The sequence below is a fragment of the Planococcus citri genome, chromosome 5 (assembly GCF_950023065.1).
Source record: "Planococcus citri chromosome 5, ihPlaCitr1.1, whole genome shotgun sequence".
In the NCBI taxonomy this organism is placed as follows: Eukaryota; Metazoa; Arthropoda; class Insecta; order Hemiptera; family Pseudococcidae; genus Planococcus; species Planococcus citri.
The window spans coordinates 67,893,448-67,912,736 of record NC_088681.1 but is presented as its reverse complement, the minus strand read 5'-3'; the positions used below and the strand labels follow the sequence as shown (position 1 = coordinate 67,912,736).

General features: G+C 35.7%; 1 protein-coding gene across 1 annotated transcript in view; it reads left to right on the top strand.

Moving 5' to 3' along the window:
• The first annotated feature begins 2,601 nt into the window (after nt 1–2,601).
• Nucleotides 2,602–19,289, top strand: part of LOC135846721 (uncharacterized) — a 127,434-nt gene continuing 110,746 nt past the window's right edge. Inside the window, exon 1 of the mRNA XM_065365975.1 lies at nt 2,602–2,758. The gene's annotated coding sequence lies outside the window, so the exon portion shown is untranslated. The remainder of the gene's footprint in view (nt 2,759–19,289) is intronic.

Genomic DNA, 19,289 nt, shown 5'->3' with positions numbered 1-19,289 from the left:
TGCCTTTGAAGTAAATTTTCATCTGTTTTAGGTGTTATTAAAGATTACAGAAAATTTTTCATAAACATTTTTTGGAAATTTATGGGGAAAATTTTTGGTAATTTTCAAATCATAAATTCCCATGGAAATTTGGAAATTTATGAAGGAAAGATGGAAAAAAAGTGTTAATTTGGCTTTTTGGTAAATAATGGTAAAATACAGTAATAAACTTTTGGTAAAATACGTTAAAATACCGCCGTAATTTACCAAAATAAATTACCTTACAGCCCTGACTCTGCCAGATATAAAACTCTTGGCGCTAGAGGAAGTTTTCTAACTTACCCCGAATTCTGACTTCCCCTGGTGCACCTTACAACTACGTCAACATAATAAACAGATCTATGCATCAAGTAGGCTCACAGATTCGCGAAATAATTAAAACACAGATTCGTTTCACCAATGTAATCATTGTAGTCAAATCACATTAAGTCTCTTAAATAATAAGGTTTTTTGAAACATACACATTCACTGCTATAAATGAGATTAGGAGAATATGCTATGTATGATTACCTAATCACGTGTCAAAATCACATTAACTATTCCTGCAAAGGAGATTGAATTGAAGTATACACGCTAGTTCTTGAGTACACCCTTTGAATTCGCGAGTACCTACTTCTTACCTTAATAAATCAAACGATCCCTAAGTTGTCAAGACCTAAAGGATTGATTTACCAAAACCTATAGGATCTCACCAACTTGGAGAATTGTTACATAATACTCTGCCAAGACAGAGAGGCCGTACTGCCACCTTATAGTACCAAAAATTACCAGTAATTTACCAAAAATTTCCAGTAATTTACCAAAAATTTCCAGTAATTTACCAAAAATTTCCAGTAATTTACCAAAAATTGCCAGTAATTTACCAAAAATTGCCAGTAATTTACCAAAAATTGCCAGTAATTTACCAAAAATGTCCAGTAATTTACCAAAAATTATCCGTAATTTACTGAAAAAAAATCAACAGTAATTTACTAAAAAAATTACCAGTAATTTACTAAAAAAAATTACCAGTAAAATTTACTAAAAAAAATTACCAGTATTTATAGGTAAAGGATGAACCAAAACTAAGGAGTCCAATAATTGGAAAAGAAAAAACTCTCTCCTTATTTTTAATGCTTTTGTTGCAAAGATCTTTTCAAAAAGTACATACAACTTCTCATCATCAGGCAAGAGATTAAAAATAAGGAGAGAGTTTTTTCTTTTCCAATTACCAGTATTTACCAAAAATTATCAGTAGTTTACCAAGTAGGTACATAGAATCACTTTTTAATTTGACAAAAAATTACTTTTAATTTACCAAAAATCGTTTTCCACTTGGCAAAAATTACCGGTGGTTTACCAAAAACAAAAAATATTGATAACAACTCTGTAGGATTTTTTTCAAGCAGAATATCTGACATTATTTTAGTAATCTGATTACATTTTGCTGATAGGGGTAGCACTATATCATCATTAGGAGGATGTTCAACTGTGGCCACCAATACCCTATAATATTATATTGTATTGTACGTGTAAATGCATTACCCACATTATGTAAAGATAATGTATTAATTCTTTCAATATTTTCGATCCGGGCAACACGATAAGAATGCGAAAGTTAGTATAAAAAGAGAGCAAAAAAAAAAAGGTTGAAACCCGAATCTGCTACACAGTCGAGACAGTGAAATGAGTTGGAAGAAGAGGTAAAAATAACGACGATAGAAGAAAAATGACAAATGTGTGTTAACATTTTAACAAGCAGATCACGTAAAAGCCATTGAAGCAAAACGATACCATTCTCTTGGTAATATACTTTGTATACAGGAATACCTATACTATACAATAGCGATGCGAAAGAAAAAAAGAGAAGAAAATACCTACGTGTATATCCTGCCAGAAAGAGAACAGAGTATATAGGGAAAAGACGCGGAAAATAATTAACCGTCGGAGAGAGAGTGCAAAAGCCGCAGCAAGGCAATCGCAGCCGTCGATAAATTTGGAAAAAATTGATAAAATATTTAAATGACGGCCATAAACGAACGGTAAAGTCAAGAAAGCTGCATATTCGTATTGGCTGTGGCCAAACTAAGAGTCTAAGACGCTCGCGATCTTTTATTTCCTCGTTATTTTTTATTACATTTACATTTATTTTATGTACACGTACAGTACGAGTTGCTGTATGTGTATAGTGTTACTATGTATTAGAGATGAGACGACGACGGTGTCTTGTCTGCACGTGGTGGTCGGCAAAGGGCAGCAGAAAAGATTGTCTTATACGTGGCTAGCCCAATAGTTATCTAGTATAGCTTTTGGAAAACGGTTTATATTCAGTTCGAAATACTACGTACGATAGGAATAAGGTAATGTGTATGAGTCGAGTACTACATTTTGTAGTACGAGGAGTAGGTATCTGTGCTGGCCACGAATCGTACGACTCGTAGTACGCTATACGTAAAGTCGTATACGACAGACGTGTACCTTGAAAAGGCCAAAATCGTCGCGCAAGCGCCTCTCCGACCAAATATACGCGCTGACGAGGTTTTGGGTGCTTTTTTTTCGCAATTTCCACATTTTGCGAGAGAAACGAACGAGATTTTTGCAACAGTAGCGTATTCGTACACTGGCTTGTCTTGACATGTGCTATATTTCTCATCCGAACGTTATCTAAACAGCGTGATGCTTAAGTTTCTAATAACGCATTCGTTCGCGCCTTTTTCGAATACCGGAAAATAAACTCAAGGTAAGATTTGACCACTTGTATTTTCTTATTTCTGGGGTTTATAGAGTGGTTATTTTTTTTTTTTAGATTTGGGAAATTCATTTTGGGGTATTTTTTTTATTTCGAAGGAATTTAATTTTCGGTGTTTTCGTTAAAATTGTGCATTAGTGTAATGACTATTTTTTTTATACTGCTGTATTACGTTGATATCGCTTTTATTCAGATTCAAAGTCGTAAATAACAAGCAATCGGTTTACATTGGCTCATTTTATATATTTACATTTGTGTAATTAATGCAAATGAACTCGACTAACGTGAATTTTTCTAATATATTCCTCCTTCTTTTGTGCGTATTTTTTAGAAGCTTACCTAATTTTCTAATGTCTCGAAGATATCGACGTTTTTTTTTTGTTTTTTTTGCAAAGTGAATGAAAATCACGAACGTTTTGTTTATTTTTCTTCGAGTAAGACGAGCGTATTCCTTTTTTAAATCAATTGTGACGGGTACTTACCTAAAAAAATATGAGAAGATTATGACCAAATTGAGTGAAAATCGTCATTTTGAGTTGAAAGTCACCTGGGAAATTTCAAACTTTGAAGGTAGGTACCTGTGGAGGAAATCGTGGTTTTTTAGCTCTAGCCCCTACCAATCAGTTTGGTTGGAGAAAATGGTCTAGTTCCAAAAGATATTCGAGAGTCTATGACGGATCTAAGCCATTAACATCAAAATCCAAGGCCACGTTCAAGGATTAGTGGTTGAAGCTGAGGAAATGTTTTGGAATACAGTGGTGCCAATTTTTTGTCCATTATCATCAATTTATTTAACTACAAAAAAAGAAGAAAAAAATTGATGATTTTTTGGCTATTTTTCTGGATTTTTTCAAAGTTGACGATCTGATTTCTTGAGGAGGATTTTTTTCCCTTCAAGTGGCCAATTATGATAGAAAAAAATTTTTCTTAATACGACGTAATATATCATGAAAGAGATCCAAGTACATCATTGACATGAATTTAGACCAAATTCGTCAACTTCTGTTACGTTTTATAATTTTTATTCAAAAAATGGAATCGTGATATGAAATTCAGTGTCTTGGTGTATTGTAAATTTTTTTCAAAAATTTCTACTATACTCCTTCTTTTGGATCTTAAGAATTATTGCCTAACTTTACTTCGACTCAATGCCTAGATAACCATTCTAAGAAGGGAGAGGGTAGGATTCCAAAATTTTTAATCCAATTAATTAATTTAGACCCTCCTTTTCACTGATTAAGTCGTTTATGGCGTAATTTTTTCAAAAGCTCAAAAAGGACCCAGAGAAGAGAGGGAATTGAGCAAAAAATGTTGAAAGTTCAGAACAAAATTTCAAATTAGGGAGGATGAGGAATCTTGCTTTTTAAATTGGGTAGGTACCTACCTAAGCGATTAACCAGATTGGAGAGTGATAAATTTTTTTCTGAGTTTTTGATTCTATTTTCTGTTTTCCATTTTTATTTTTCAGTTTTACTTTCAGGTTTTGATTTTTTTTTCAAATTTTTTGGTTTTACTTTCATTTTTGAGTTGCATTCGCAGTTTTTGGTCAAATTTTCAGAATTTTCAATTGAATTTTTTGATTTTATTTTCAATTTTCAAATTTCACTGTTAGTTTTTAATTTTACTTTCAGGATTTTTCAATTTCAGTTTCCGTTTCTGTTTTTATAGGGGTTGATTGTATTTTCTGAGTTATAATTAGCATTTTTGGCGAATTTTTGAAAACTCAAAACGTCAAAAGAAGATGACGAATTCAAAGATGTTTCATAACTACGTATGTTATGGGGAAGGGGGGGGGGGAGGTAATCATCTCATTTCAACACCCTGAAAATTGAAATGAAAAATAATTACTTTTTGAGTCGTTCTGATGCGGCTTTGGCAATTTTAGCATGAAGCAGGACTTTTTGACAATTATTGACAATGGTCATTCCACGTCAATTGGACCAAAAAGTGGTAGGTGGTTTCGGCGATTTTTTTAAAATTTTTCCTGTGGAAAGACCTTTCGAAGGGATGACCAATGGCGCAAATCGCAGCCCTCTGGTCCATTTTTAACGGCAGCCAGGGGGTGTCAAAGTTTTGAGTGAACCTAAAATATCATCCATTTCAGCAGTGAATTGCTCGATAACCGCGATACCTACCGAAATGGAACTTTTCCCAATAGTTAGGGGGTTTGAAAAGCTTTTTGGTGATATCATAAAAATCAGTGTTGCCACTTTTTTTTCGTACAAAAAATTAGCTCAAAAAGTTTCAAAACGTAGTTTTCATATCGTTCCGACTCTCAAAAATTCTAAAAAAAATATATTATGGACAACTGTCCATGCTGAACAACATATTAAAAAATTGGAATGGTACCGTGTTGCAAAGTCGATTTAAAAAAATTTAAACTTTGCGAAAAAATGCGATTTTTTGATTTAAAACATGAAAAAAAGTTTTGATAGGTGAAGTTGACCCATTTGACCCCTATTTTTACGTATCTGTTGAAAAAGTTGAAAAAACTCCTTCACTCGGTGAAATTAACTCATCACAAAAAAATCAAAATTAAAAAAAAAGCAAATTTTATTTTTTTTGCTGTGAGTGAGATTTTTATCAACTTTTTCATGAAATATGTCAGAAAGTGGTCAAAATAAGACAACTGAATAAATTTAAACTTTTTTTGATGATTGAAATTGAAAATTTTGAATTTTTTTGAATTTTGATTTTTTTGTGAGGAGTTCATTTTATTGAGTGAAAGGAGTTTTTTCAACTTTTTCAACAAATATGAAAAATAGGGGTCAAATGGGTCAACTTTACCAATCAAAACTTTTTTTCATGGTTTAAATCAAAAAATCGCATTTTTTCGTAAAAGTTTAAATTTTTTTAAATCGACTTTGTTACAAGTTACCATCCCAATTTTTTAATATGTTGTTCAGCATGAACAGTTGTCCATAATACATATATTTTTTTCAGAATTTTTGAGAGTCGGAACGATATGAAAACTACGTTTTGAAACTTTTTGAGCTAATTTTTTGTACGAAAAAAAAGTGGCAACACTGATTTTTATGATATCACCAAAAAGCTTTTCAAACCCCCTAACTATTGGGAAAAGTTCCATTTCGGTAGGTATCGCGGTTATCGAGCAATCCACTGCTGAAATGGATGATATTTTAGGTTCACTGAAAACTTTGACACCCCCTGGCTGCCGTTAAAAATGGGCCAGAGGGCTGCGATTTGCGCCATTGGTCATCCCTTCAAAAGGTCTTTCCACAGGAAAAATTTTAAAAAAATCGCCGAAACCACCTACCACTTTTTGGTCCAATTGACGTGGAATGACCCAATAAAGTGATAAGTACAATTATTTTGCTTTTTATCAAACTTTTAGGCAAAAAGTGAGACTTTCAGTAGTTTTTTTGAAATAAATCGTACATTTTGGAATTTTTGGCAAAAAATGAGACTTTTGGACAATTTTGACAAATTGTGGGACTTTTTGCTGTCTTTAGTTGAACGTGGTATTATAAAAATGTCAACCAAAGCAAGACTTTTTAGTAATTTTTGATGAGATGTTGAAACTTTTTATAGTAATTTTCAGCAAAAAAGTGACTGGCAATTTGCTAAAGAAAATGATTTTTTTGTGATTTTAGGTACCCTAAAAAAGATTCTTCAGCAATTTTGGAAAAAAAGTGATACCTTATAGTAGTAAAAAAAATTTTTCCAAAAAAAAAAACAATTTTCAGCAATTTTTGGCAAGAGACGAAACTTTTTGGAACATTTTACAAAGGACTAGTTTTTTTTTGCAATTTTTGGCAGAAAGCGAGACTTGAACAATTTAAATTATTGAAAATTAGATAGGTACTTAATCAAGATTTTGAAAATGTAACCTTGTAACTTGAGTGATTGTTCTCGCAGCGATTTCTTGATCATTAAAACTGCAAATAGTACAAATTTGGAGCTTTTATTCTGTTTGTAGGCTCATCAAAGGGGTTTTTCGAGGATGTGAAAAATCAGTGTTGCCACTTTTTTACCAAGCGAACCTTTTAAACTCACACCCTCATATTTGGATGAAACATAGCTATAGATCGAAAACATTCCTACCTCAAATCCTCGGAATCCAAAATTGCAGGTACCAAAACAAATTTTTGGATTTTTGATAAATTTTTGAAAATTTAAAAATATACGTATCCGTTATCAAAATTTCTAATACGAGTAACTAAGTACAGTCCTACACATATTAGCTCGAATTGGTGTATTTTTATGTTACGGTCACGATCTAATATCGAGTACCTATAATTCCTTATATGTAGAGAAATCTTCCCTTTAGATACGTATGTATAAAGTACACGCGTAATTTACGACAAAAGTTCAATCATGATAACGTTTTGAGGAATTTGTGCAAGAATTTCAGCAACGATCCAGCCCCTTCTCGCTTTTCCACTCTACTCGTATTTCAATCCCTCAAAGCTCTTAAATATGGTGCGTCGTACATCACGCAAGTTTCATAACGGAAACCAATGTAATCTCCGAATCGATCAAGGCAAATAGTTTTCAGCAAAGTAACACCGAAAGCATTCACGTCGCGGGCAAATTGCTTTTAAGATTTCGAAACATGTTCGATAATGGGGAAAACAATACGAAAAATAATTGACGCTCGCACAAGTTGAAATTAGAAATTTTTCACGGTTTGCTTACTCTTATAGTTGTATTTCTCATCGTAGTAGATATACCTATTCGAAGAAGGAAAAAAAAAGTTTTTATCATCTCGTTCTGCTTCAGCAAATTTTCCACCATTTGTGTAGTAGCTTTTTTTACCTCGATTCTCGTGCATTTCTTAAATCGTCGTCTTCGTCACTGCGTGTTCCTTCTCGTCGTACTTACTCGAGTTGTTTTGCATAAGATCAAGGTTAAATAAACAGATATCGGATATAAATAGGTAAACTTGGAAATGAAACCACGATCCGCAGCAACCGCCTTTATCAAACTTTACCAATTTTGAGTTCCGTTATGGTTTATGGTGAAAAATAAATTTCAAACGACCAATACCTGTCTAGGTGATGGAAAGAAAAATATCCTCCATAAACAACGCAGTAGTACCATCTGTTATTCAAATAGGTAGGTACCTATAGATGCAAAAAAATCAATGTTTTTCATAATTCGATTCCAATTAAAATTACAAACCCGTTTTGTAATATAATTTACTCGACCGATGTATAGCTAATACGTCGTAATTTTCGCAACGGAGCCTTTTTTTTTTATCGCTAGCCATATTCGATGATAAACATTTTGCAAAGCGTCACATCACGTTACAAAAAAGGTCCTCAATAAGCTTCAAAGTACACCGTCTTGTTCGATAAACGTACGCAAAATTTATTACTGCATTGAAATATTCTCAAGCAAAGTAGACAACCGAGATATTCAAACCTTCGAATTAATTTATCAAACGCGATCCTTTCCTTCCACACAGTTACCAAGTCAGTAATATAAACGATAAATAACTTATGCTCGTTTCTCTCGCCAGTAAAAAGCGCGTGTCTATGTTTCTACACTCGGTCACTATTCACGAGACCTTTTCTTTGTATACCAAAATTTGCTTTTCAATTTCTTATACCAACCAAAGTTTCGGTATGGTCTACAGTTCAACATTGGATGAAAATTTCGAATCAAAACTTTCGTTTTTTGCAATCCCAATAAGGTAAGCCTAGTTCATGAAAATGGTTTTTGGAATTTTCAAAATATTGCTGGAAAGTGAATATCAGCTTTTCAACTCTGCAATCCAAGATAGAAAAAGATCATTAAAAAAGTACCAAAAAAATCGCACTCTTGACAACCTCATTGATTTTAAGAAAAAAAGAGCTATTGCTCGCCAAATCAACTTATCTAAACATAGAGAAAGTTGGAATAATTTCATGTTGAGCATCACCCAAAGCACATCTACAAAATAAATGCGGAAAAAAGTTCAAATCCTTAAAGGAAGTTATATACCTACTGAAATACCCTACTTAGTAGATGGCAACACTGAAATAAACTCAATAGATGACATTGCAAACACCTTAGCTAGATCCTTTGCAAAAGCTTCTGCAACTGCCTCTTATAGCTCTGCTTTCCAAACACTAAAAACACAAATAGAATCCACCCCCTTAGACTTTTCATCTCAAAATCTAGAACCATACAACTCTCTTTTCTCTCTTGAAGAGCTAAATCATTGCCTAAACTACAACATTAAAGATTCATCCCCCGGACCTGATGAAATTCACCCTCACATGTTGAAAGTACCTTTCAGACACTGGAAAAGAAGATTTACTTCAGTTATATAACAAAATTTGGGCTTCTGATTACTTCACAAAATTGTGGAAAACTGCAACAATCATTCCAATATTAAAACCTGATAAAAACCCAAATCTGGCATCTATAGTTATCGCCCCATCTCCTTAACTTCAGTTCCTTGCAAAATACTTGAAAAGATGGTTATTAAACGTCTTAATTGGATTATTGATTCCTCAAACTCTCACAGCATTTATCAAAGTGGTTTCAGAAAGAAAAGATCTACCCTAGACTACCTCTTAAGTCTCCAAAAAGAAAGGGAAATATATATTTGAACGATAAAAAAGGTGGTTAGCACAATAACCATTTGAACGATAAAACGTGGCTTAGTAACGATAGTTTAGGTGGTAAACACAGCATTTTTCAACCATTGAAAAAGCTTGTTAGCCCGATAATTTTTATTGATAAACACGATATTTTTCATTGATTAGCATGATATTTTTCAATTTTTATTGACAAAAAAAAACGCTGGCACACAGTGGGACAGATTCATTTTTTAGGGTGTCAAAGATCATATTTCAGAAATGAATGCAAATTTGGACGTCAATCTTTTTGATATACAGGTATTTTGAGCCGCTGAATTCATTTTTGTTGTTATTTTGGTATGAAACCTCAAATGGGGGCCCCAGGACGAGGGTGCAAAGGGGTAAATATTTTGGAAAAGTCAAGTGGCGGGGTATCGATATTTACGTTTTTTGGGCTCCAGAATTCATTTTTGTCGTTATTTTAGTTCGAAGCCCAAATGGGGCCCCAGGAAGGGGGTGCAAAGGGGCAAATTTATGAAAAAGTCGAGTAGGGTATTGATATGTACGTTTTTTGGGTTCTAGAATTCATTTTTGACGTTATTTTGATTCGAAACCCAAATGGGGCCCCAGAAGGGGGGTGCAAAGGCCATCAAATAGGTAAAAAAATAGAATTTTTCGTAATTTTATTGAAAATCTGTGATTTTTCCAAGTCCAATTAGGGGAGAATCACTGAATCAGTACATTTTGAGAAAAAGTTTTAGGCTCAGGTGAAAATTTACTGAATTTTAATTCTCCCTTGGCAGCAGAATCCATCCCATTGGGTCAAAAACATAAACGAGGTCGTCCGGCATTATCTCGTAAAGCTTTATTGAAATAGGTACCTACTAGAACACTTCATTTTATATTCACTCGCAAAAATCTTATACTTTTTGTCGTTAATTTATCCTTATTTATCGTGGACATCACTTATTTATCGTTCATTCTGTAAACTTCTTGTGGAAATTGTTTATTTTTTATTGTTCTTTCTATCATATATATCGTGGATGCCACCTAATTTATCATTCGTTTTTTAAGAAATATTGTGAAATACACTTTTTTATCGTGCAATCCTCTTTTTCATCGTGAATACTTATTTATCGTGATAACCCACAACTGTTATTGTGCTAACCCCCTTTTTTAAAGTAACGTTAAATTGCACCCAAAAAGAAATTAGTTCGGCTTTCCAGAATAAAGAAAGTGTTCTTTCAGTCTTTTTTGATCTTGAAAAGCTGTTTGATAGAGCCCAGTGTTATAAAATTCTCCAAAAATTACATTCCATTGGAATTAGAGGACATTTGGCCTACTTTATTCAGAATTTCTTAACAAACTGTACTTTTAAGAGTGAGAGTTAACAATACATACTCAGAATTTTTGGAAATTGAAAATGGAGTCCTCCTAAGGTTCAGTTCTTAGCACAGTCTTATTTATGCTTTTGATTGATGACATTTCCAATGTTGTTTCTAGACCCATTTCTCTGAGAATCTTTGTCGATGATATAAACATTTCCTTTCGTTCAAATAATATTCAACATAGCTCTTCATGTAATCCAAGAAACCCTTGAAAAAATTGAATCATGGGCAGATTCTAATGGTCTAAACTTCTCAGAGTCAAAAACCCACTGTATACTTTTCACAAAAAAAAATAACATTCCTCCAGATCTCATTCTCAACTTCAAAGGACACTCTTTAGAATTCAAAACCACTACTAAATTTCTTGGCTTAACTTTTGATAGAAAACTGAATTGGACTTCTCATTTTCTAAAAGTACCCGCACAACAATTGTCAACGTCAGCATTTACATCTACTATGTTTTTTTCCAAAATAATGATGGAAAAGTGATCAATTAATTATTTAGTAGGAATCTTCTGTCTGTACAAAAGCCAGGTAAATGAAAAGTTTCAAAATTTTCTCATTATTTCTGATACCTCAGCATGCCATCTCGACATGTAGATGTTAAAGTTGATGCTCGAAATTTACATCTACAACTATGTCAACCAATTTTGCAGAATTAAAATTTCTGTTTTAGTGTGTAAAAGTTTAGTAAACATTCAAAAATATGATTTTGTTCAATGAGGAAAACAAATTTTTTAGGGCATTGATGAAATTATTCACTTTTCCACAGTTTGGAGTGGTAGATGATATGATGTTGATATTGTGGATGTATTTGTTGATGTCGAATTTCACATCAACATTAACATCGACATGTTGACATGAAAATGGATTAGTTTAGTACTCTTAGGTAAAGTTGTGGTGGTTTGGGAGGTCTTTACTTTGAGGGAGACCTCCGCAAGACCAGCGTGCATATAATAAGCCCAGGGAACCTAAACTTGCCCGATATCCTTGCGAAAGATATCAAATTGCAGTGATGTTGAGACACCTCATAAATGATCATAAGACCGCTAAATGTTCGTAATGTTTTATTCACTTCTCTGGTATAACACACGCGAAGACTTATAATAAAACACACTACACATTATTGAATAAAATACACTTGTAGTATCGATTACAAGCGGAAGCTCTGAACTTGCTACCTTACGCTAGCACCAGTGAAAATATACCTAACGAGCTTTCAAAGCTCAAAGCTCGGAGTGGCGCGTCTCGAACTACTTCGACAGAGTGCACTACTCGTAAGCAGTGCTGCCACTCCGACAGGAACACAACTTCCCTCTAGGTGGAAGCTGCGGGCGCATCCCCTACCGGTACATATGCCCCGCTTCCATTGAAACAGCGTGGACATCGGAGATGCTGGTACATTGAAGCCAAAAATTGGCCAATCGGACAACGGACGGTAGGGCCCCTCTGCCCCGCTTCTATGAACCCGCAGCTTCCAAGATGTTGAATAGCTAGGTTCTTCGGCATCCATCCATGACTTCCGCTAAGTCAAATTTCCAATTTTGAAACATCTCTGCTGAACTTTCACGGCACTAGCGACTTAAAATTACCTTAGGTGCAAACAATTTGTCGTACTAAAATAAATCACATCTTAGTCGCTAAAGTGCTACAAAATTCACAAACACAAAATATTTACACAAAGAGCAGAGATATGGTACGTAAATTCAAAAAATAAATCAAAAAAAACGCAATTGCATGAGAATTGCAATACAAATACGCGTTGAGCTGCATATCATCTAGTTCGACGCAAGGCCAAAAATGCGCAACTGGTAAAAAGCTCTGCCAGTGTGATAACAAACGTTTACCAACACGAAATCGACGAATTCATCTGCTGGAGTAATTAACAGGTACTTTTTAATTAATTACGCGTTCCAAGTTGTATTTCTTGATGTTGAGCTAAACAGGGACTTTCTTCTCTTTCCGCAGCAACTTTCCCGGATTCAATCGACATCGAAATAAGCTCACTGGAGCCGAACGGAGATGACTGTTTTCACCAAGAGCAGCTTCACCTTTGGTAAGTTTACGTTTTCTCTGTTTAAGTAGATTGATTGATTAATCTTGTATATTGAACGTTGCTAATTCTTTTCTTTATTATTCCAGTGATGCTGCATCAACTCCTTCTTCTTACGATGCATCAGAGAAGTTGCACTTCAACGCCAATCAGAATTCCATTAGAGATGATCCAAATTCCAACCTGCAGAATCCATATTGAGCAGACATACCGGAAAAATACTTCAATGACCGCAAAAGCATCGGATTGACAGGTACATTGAATCTTTGCTACGATTCATTTCACTTTCTCTAATGTGTTGGTGATATTTTTCAACCTCTCTGTTATCAGCAAGCTGACATTTTTCCAAATTGGAAGTTTTTTCGGAGCTGGAACCGGGACCCTTTTTTATCATCTCTGCTGCAGTAAGTACCCCGTTTACACATCTCTATTTACGTGTACAAAGTGATCTTCTTAGATTTAGTTCGTGTTGCGTTCGTTTTTCTCTCGTGTTGCATCTTATCAGTGTCATGTTATGGTCACAGACAGCTGGCCACTCGTCGCTATGTTCACACACAGCTGGGAAGATTTCGCTATTCCCACGGACAACTAGGAATATCGAGCTAATTTCACCGACAGCTGGCCAGATGATATTTTTTCCGAGTTCTGGTTTTGCGTTTTCTCTGATTTCTTCGCAATTCAGCAACTTCTCGCATTATTTTCGGCTCTCCCTCGAACTTGAATTTTGAACTTCTCTGATTTTTGCTTTTTATCACAAAAATTCCTCATTCAAAATTCCTTCAAGCACACTCAAACGAATTTTAAACTTCTCTAATAAATAAAAAAAATAATTTACAAAGAAAAATTCTAAAACTAGGTCAACTAATAGTTACGATTAGTCGAAAAATAAATTAAAATAAAATTAGTCACAGATTACACAAAACTAAATTTTATCCAGAGTGCAACTTGAAAAAAAAAAAAAAATTCTAATAACAAATTGAATAACAACGCCTAAATTAGCACTAATTACCACTATTGCGAAAAATACACATTACTACTTATCTGGGCACATCAAATCACGAATGAAAGCTTTAATATGTGCACCAAAAGTTTGCTATCAATAGGTGAGTTTTTACAAAATGGCAATTCTAATAATAAACTGTAACGTAGCTAAAATTATCTCAACTTTAATCTTATCAAAATGTTGCACTCGGAGATAGAAATATACTAAGCTACATACATGCTAAAAGTAGTTGGCCTTGAACGCAACAAAGGCTCATTTCTCACTTAGTTTGGCCTTGGGTTGATACTTTGTGAAAGCTTTCACAAAATATGCACGTTCGAAACTTTCCAACATCTCTAAGTGAATAAAATTCAAGGTCTTTTTTCGCTTCTTTTTGTTACGAGGATTATCAAGGCCATCCGGTGCATTTTTATCTCGCAAGTTCGAGCTTTCAGCGTTGGTAGGTACCTGCTTCGTTCTCGAACGTGTTTCATATCTCTCCCGCGCCGCTTCCCTCTTCTCTTTGTACTCATCTTCGTCCGGAAACGTTTGTTTGAGACAATCTTCGAGCTTTTTCTCTAGGAGGGGAGGGAGCTTTTTTCGTAATCTCTTTTTTATTTCGCGGAACTCTGCATCGTGTTTTGTAACATCTCTTTTAGGTCTCTCTGCTTGGCAATTTTGGCGAATTTTTTCCAGGGTTTTTTCAGGCTGTTTTCGCGAACCTCTTGGTAAATATTCCGGATCTCTAGGGTCATCGACCTCCTCCTCATCAGTATTTTCTTCTTCCATTTCAGCATTTCGACTTGTAGTTTTTTTCTTCGAAAAATCTCTGATTTTTTCCACCAAATCTCTGTTGTCGAATTTTGATCTCTGCTTTAGGTCATTTTTGAGCTCTTCCAACTGGTTTTTATTGAGGTATGACGTCATTTGGCGAGTGTTAACAATCTGCTCGTCGGTAGGGTCAGCTACATTTTTGACCATGTAACAATTGCTACCTACATGCTGTTCAACTGTATATGGACCATAGCGTTTTTGAAATAGCTTTTTTGAAAGTCCTTTTTCATATGATGACAGACGATGAGAAGTTAACATGACCAATTCACCATTTTCGAAAATGGTAGGGGGCCCATGTAATTTATTGAAAGCGACCTCATTATTTATTCTCTGCTGCATTCTTTTTTCGCGAATGAAATTCACTAAAGCCTGCTGCTGGGTCATATTTTCAATATTCTCATCAACCACTTCTTGGGTATATACAGCCTTTCTGGCCAATTTGTCAGCTACGAAATTATTATGATCGTATTTTCTCGCCCTTACATGTCTCAACTCGAACTCCTTGAATTTTTTAGAGAGTTCAATGACCTGCTGGAATGCTGCTTTGTGATGAACTGGTTTTTTGTTGGTGTTTTTCCAGTTATTTTCTACCCATCTCTTTGAATTGTGATTTACTGCAGTGACCAAGTAGTTAGAATCCGAAAATACTTTGAGCTTCTCTATCTGGTTTTTTAGGGCAATTTCCATCGCTTTTATCAACGCAATGATTTCTGCCAAATTATTCGAATTTTTGTATTCTGGGTGCACAACTCTTTCCGAAACGTTGAAGTCTCCACTAGGTGTCCAACTGATTCCGATACCCGCTATTGCTTCATCTGTGCCATTTTGGGAACAAGCTCCATCTACAGCTACCCAGACAAATCCTTTTTTATCAACAATGAGCTTTTTTTGATCCATTTTGAGTTTTAGAGCTTCTTCTGACGTTATAGATGGAACATTATTGGCACGTTGCTCTTCTCGTAATTTACTCAATTCGAATTTGGCATTTATTCCAATGTTAGGTACTGGCAAATCTTGAGCCAAGTTATCAGGAATTCCCCAAACTTCATTTGGCTTCACTCCGAATTCAGTAGGTGTATTATTTATTTCATTTTCCACCTGCTTGGCATATTTGTGCCAACCATGATGAGTATAATCGAAGTCCTCTGCTGATTGGTTGATTTTTACTCTCAGCCTATCGCCAATTATTCTCATTGTTCTTTCCACTAAGCTTGATTGTGGATTATACTTGGTAGTGTGGCCAATTTTCACACCGTAGGACCTGAGTAAATCGTTCCAAGTATCACTTACAAATTGAGTACCATTATCAGTGATCACTTTGCGCACCTTGTGCCCCAGTTTCTTTATCTCTTCGAGTATCTCTTTCATCGCTTTTGAGACCTCTTCTTTAGTAGCCACAATCAGGGTTTTGAGCCACACTTTGGCAGTGAATACACACTTTACTACTAGCATGTATTTTGGGTCCTTGGCTTTGTTGGCGATTTGGCCAATTAAATCAGCTGACAAGACATCTGCTATGCCATAAGACTCAATTTGAGCATACTCTAGCTTCTTTTTCTGCCCAAAGTTCTTATTGTGCTTGCAATCGAGGCATTCGCTTGTGGCCAATTTTGCAGATTTTGGCACATTTGGCGAATAATACATGCGTCGAAATATCGAGTCAATTTTGGCAGCTCCCACATGACCATATTCTTCATGTAAGTACATTATGGTATCTTTGTACAATTCATCAGGCATGCATGGCACTTTAGATCCATCTTCTCTGATTCGATGCAGTATTTTTACACCTTCTTCTTCTTCCAAAATGACATATTTTTTCTCGAGCTGTTTTTTCGCTTTTCTCTGCTTAGAAGTCATGTCAATCTCGTCTGCTTGGAGTCTCCGAATGACTTTTGACCAATTTTCATCTCTGTTTTGGTACAAGTCCAGCCTCTTGAGACAATCAATCAACTGCTCTTTAACCAAATCTTTGTAAACAACGCCAAGTGGCACCATATGAGTCCAATTCGTGCTGTATAAGGTCAATTCAGGTGCTTGTCTATCCCACCATTTTCCAACTCTTTTTGGCAGGTCATAAACAAGGTCGTGGCAGTTAAAATGCGTTATCCACGCCGCTGCTTTGCGATGTATTTGAGCCAATGTGTTAAATCGGTGCACAACTGACATTATGTCTTTTCTGACATGCACAGTATATCCATGAAGCCACATTTCGAGTTTTTTTAATGCATTCGCGAGCGAGTACATCTCTTTCTCTATTACTGTGTACTTCTTTTGGTGCTCTTTAAATGTGTTGCTCACAAACAGCACAACGTGATCTACGCCATCTTCGTCTTTCTGGTATGCCACCGCATTCATGGCATCTTGAGTGAAACTCGTTTCTAAGTAGAAATCTGCACCATCAATTGGAGTGGCTAATTTGAATTCTTTACGATACTCAGTTTCCAACATCTCTAATGCATTTTGCTGCTCTTCACCCCACTTGAAATTTTCTTTTCGAGTCACTTCATAAAGTGGCACTGCTAGCTGCTGATAATCTGCGATGAAGCGCTTGTAGAATCCAACAATTCCCAAAAATGCCATAACTTCTTTTTCATTCTTGAGTTTGAATTCGCCTTTCTTGTTGGTGTGCTTCTTTTTGAATTCATCAAGCTTTTGAAGCTTTTTATTCTGCTTCAAAATTGCCCCAGGCTGGAGTTGAAAACCAAGATGGTTGATGCTCTTCTTGAAAAACTTTGATTTTCTTGGATTGAGCCTAAGTCCATTATCTCTGATTATTTTCAGTGTATCAACGAGTAATTCCATCATCTCTTCGAAAGTCATCGCCTTGAGTAGCACATCGTCTACATACTTCGTTCTGCCTTTTTTTGTCTTCATGATGGTGTTTATCATTTTCACAAATAATGCAGATGACACTTTTAATCCATATGGCACCCTTATAAACTGGTGGACTTCTCCATCTACGATGAAAGCACAATACTTCCTATATGCTTCATGTAGTACCATCTGCCAAAATCCTGCCACAAAATCGAGGCAACAGTACATTTTGGCACGTCCGTCTGTTGTTATAATTCTATCGAGCAGTGGAGCTTCATTATAATCATTTTCGAGTATAGGGTTCAATTCCATAGGATTCAAGCACAATCTCACCTCGCCATTTTTCTTGATATTTGCTACTAGAGCATTGATGTAAGGTGAGGTCGAAGGTTCAACGATCTTTTTGGCTATCATCACTCTGAGAGCTTCTCTCACAAGTGGCATCTGTTTATTAGATGGAGTGTACTTTGGACCATGGAATCTTTTGATATTCTTGGGATCTTTGAATCTCAATTTCATCGGCGGTCCTGTCCATTTTCCAGGATATTTGCTGAACACACAGGCAAATTCTTTGAGTATGTCAAATGCTTTTTTAGCCTGTTTCTTCGTAATGGTTTCTTCATTTACAGCTTGCTCCAAATCCGACCTCAGTGTTTCCAAAAATATTTCTGGACCATCGTCCACGTCTTCAGGCTCCATTTCCTGGTACTTATCAGCTGTGTTAGCTCTTTTGGATATGTGATCGATTTGCTCAACACTCTTTTTCTTTACTCTGATTCGTCTGAGTGTAATCTTCTTTTTGTACTCTTCCTCGGTCATAAAGTTGAGTGTTTCAATCTTCTCTTGGCCTGGAGGGCAGCATGTGGCTCTTTTGTTTTCCACATCAGTCTTAATTCCAAGTACCTTCATGGTTTTGGTACCAATTATGAAAGTCTGGTTACACCCTTTCATAATGTAAAATGGAATTTTGAGCTCGCATTCTCCAAATTTGAGTTTTGGCACAATCACATTGAATCGTCAGCCAAACAGCACACAATAGGTTTTTTCAGCATGATGTACTGAATGCTATCGTAGTGATCTCTGAGCAGGGTGTTTGCAGTCTCTTCTGATATGACATTGGGAGTTGCCCCGGTATCGAGCTGCGCTGGATAAGTGATGCCATCCATCGTAAGTGGCACTACACACGTGTCAAATTTGTCTTTTTCTCTGAGGATTTGCTCTCTGACTCGAGCCTCAATTTCCTCTCTGCGCAGCGGTGGTTTAGGTGTAATGGGTTGCTGGATTAAATTCATCGAAGTTCCTACTGTCGGTTGTGCACTCTGAGTTGTATTTTGAGGCACATGTGTTGAGTTGGGGGGCTTAGGCGTTGCCCCAGTCACGTGATTGACTGTTATTTTTAACTTCTCCGATGCCCCAGCGGATTTAACAGGTGTTTGCAACGTCTCTGATAAGTTTCGTTCCTCCTCATGGGGGGAGGGGATTCCTATCTTGTTGAGTAGCTTTTGGAGCGCTTGAGGTTTCATGAACTTTTTTAACTTCTCTATTTTCTTTACAGCATCAGCGACTTCCTTTTCGATGTTTTTAGGAATGTCTGAGTTTTTCTTTTCGATCAGGGTTTTCTTCTTTACTATTTCATATTGCAAGCCATCTTCCTCAGTTATAACTTCTCTACTCTCTTCAGTCTGAGTGCCATGTTGCTCAGTGCCATTCTCAGGAGATTTCTTCTGATGCCAATCATAATTGTACATTTTATCCATCTCTTGGAATAACTCTGTTTTGCGTGCAAATCTTGGATAATATCTACCATTTTTTCTGCTTAAATGGAATTTATGCATCACTGGCATCATGTTGTAGTCTTTATCAACTCGAAATTGACGTTTAGACTGATCTTGTGAGTCTCTTTTCAAGTCCAAAAATA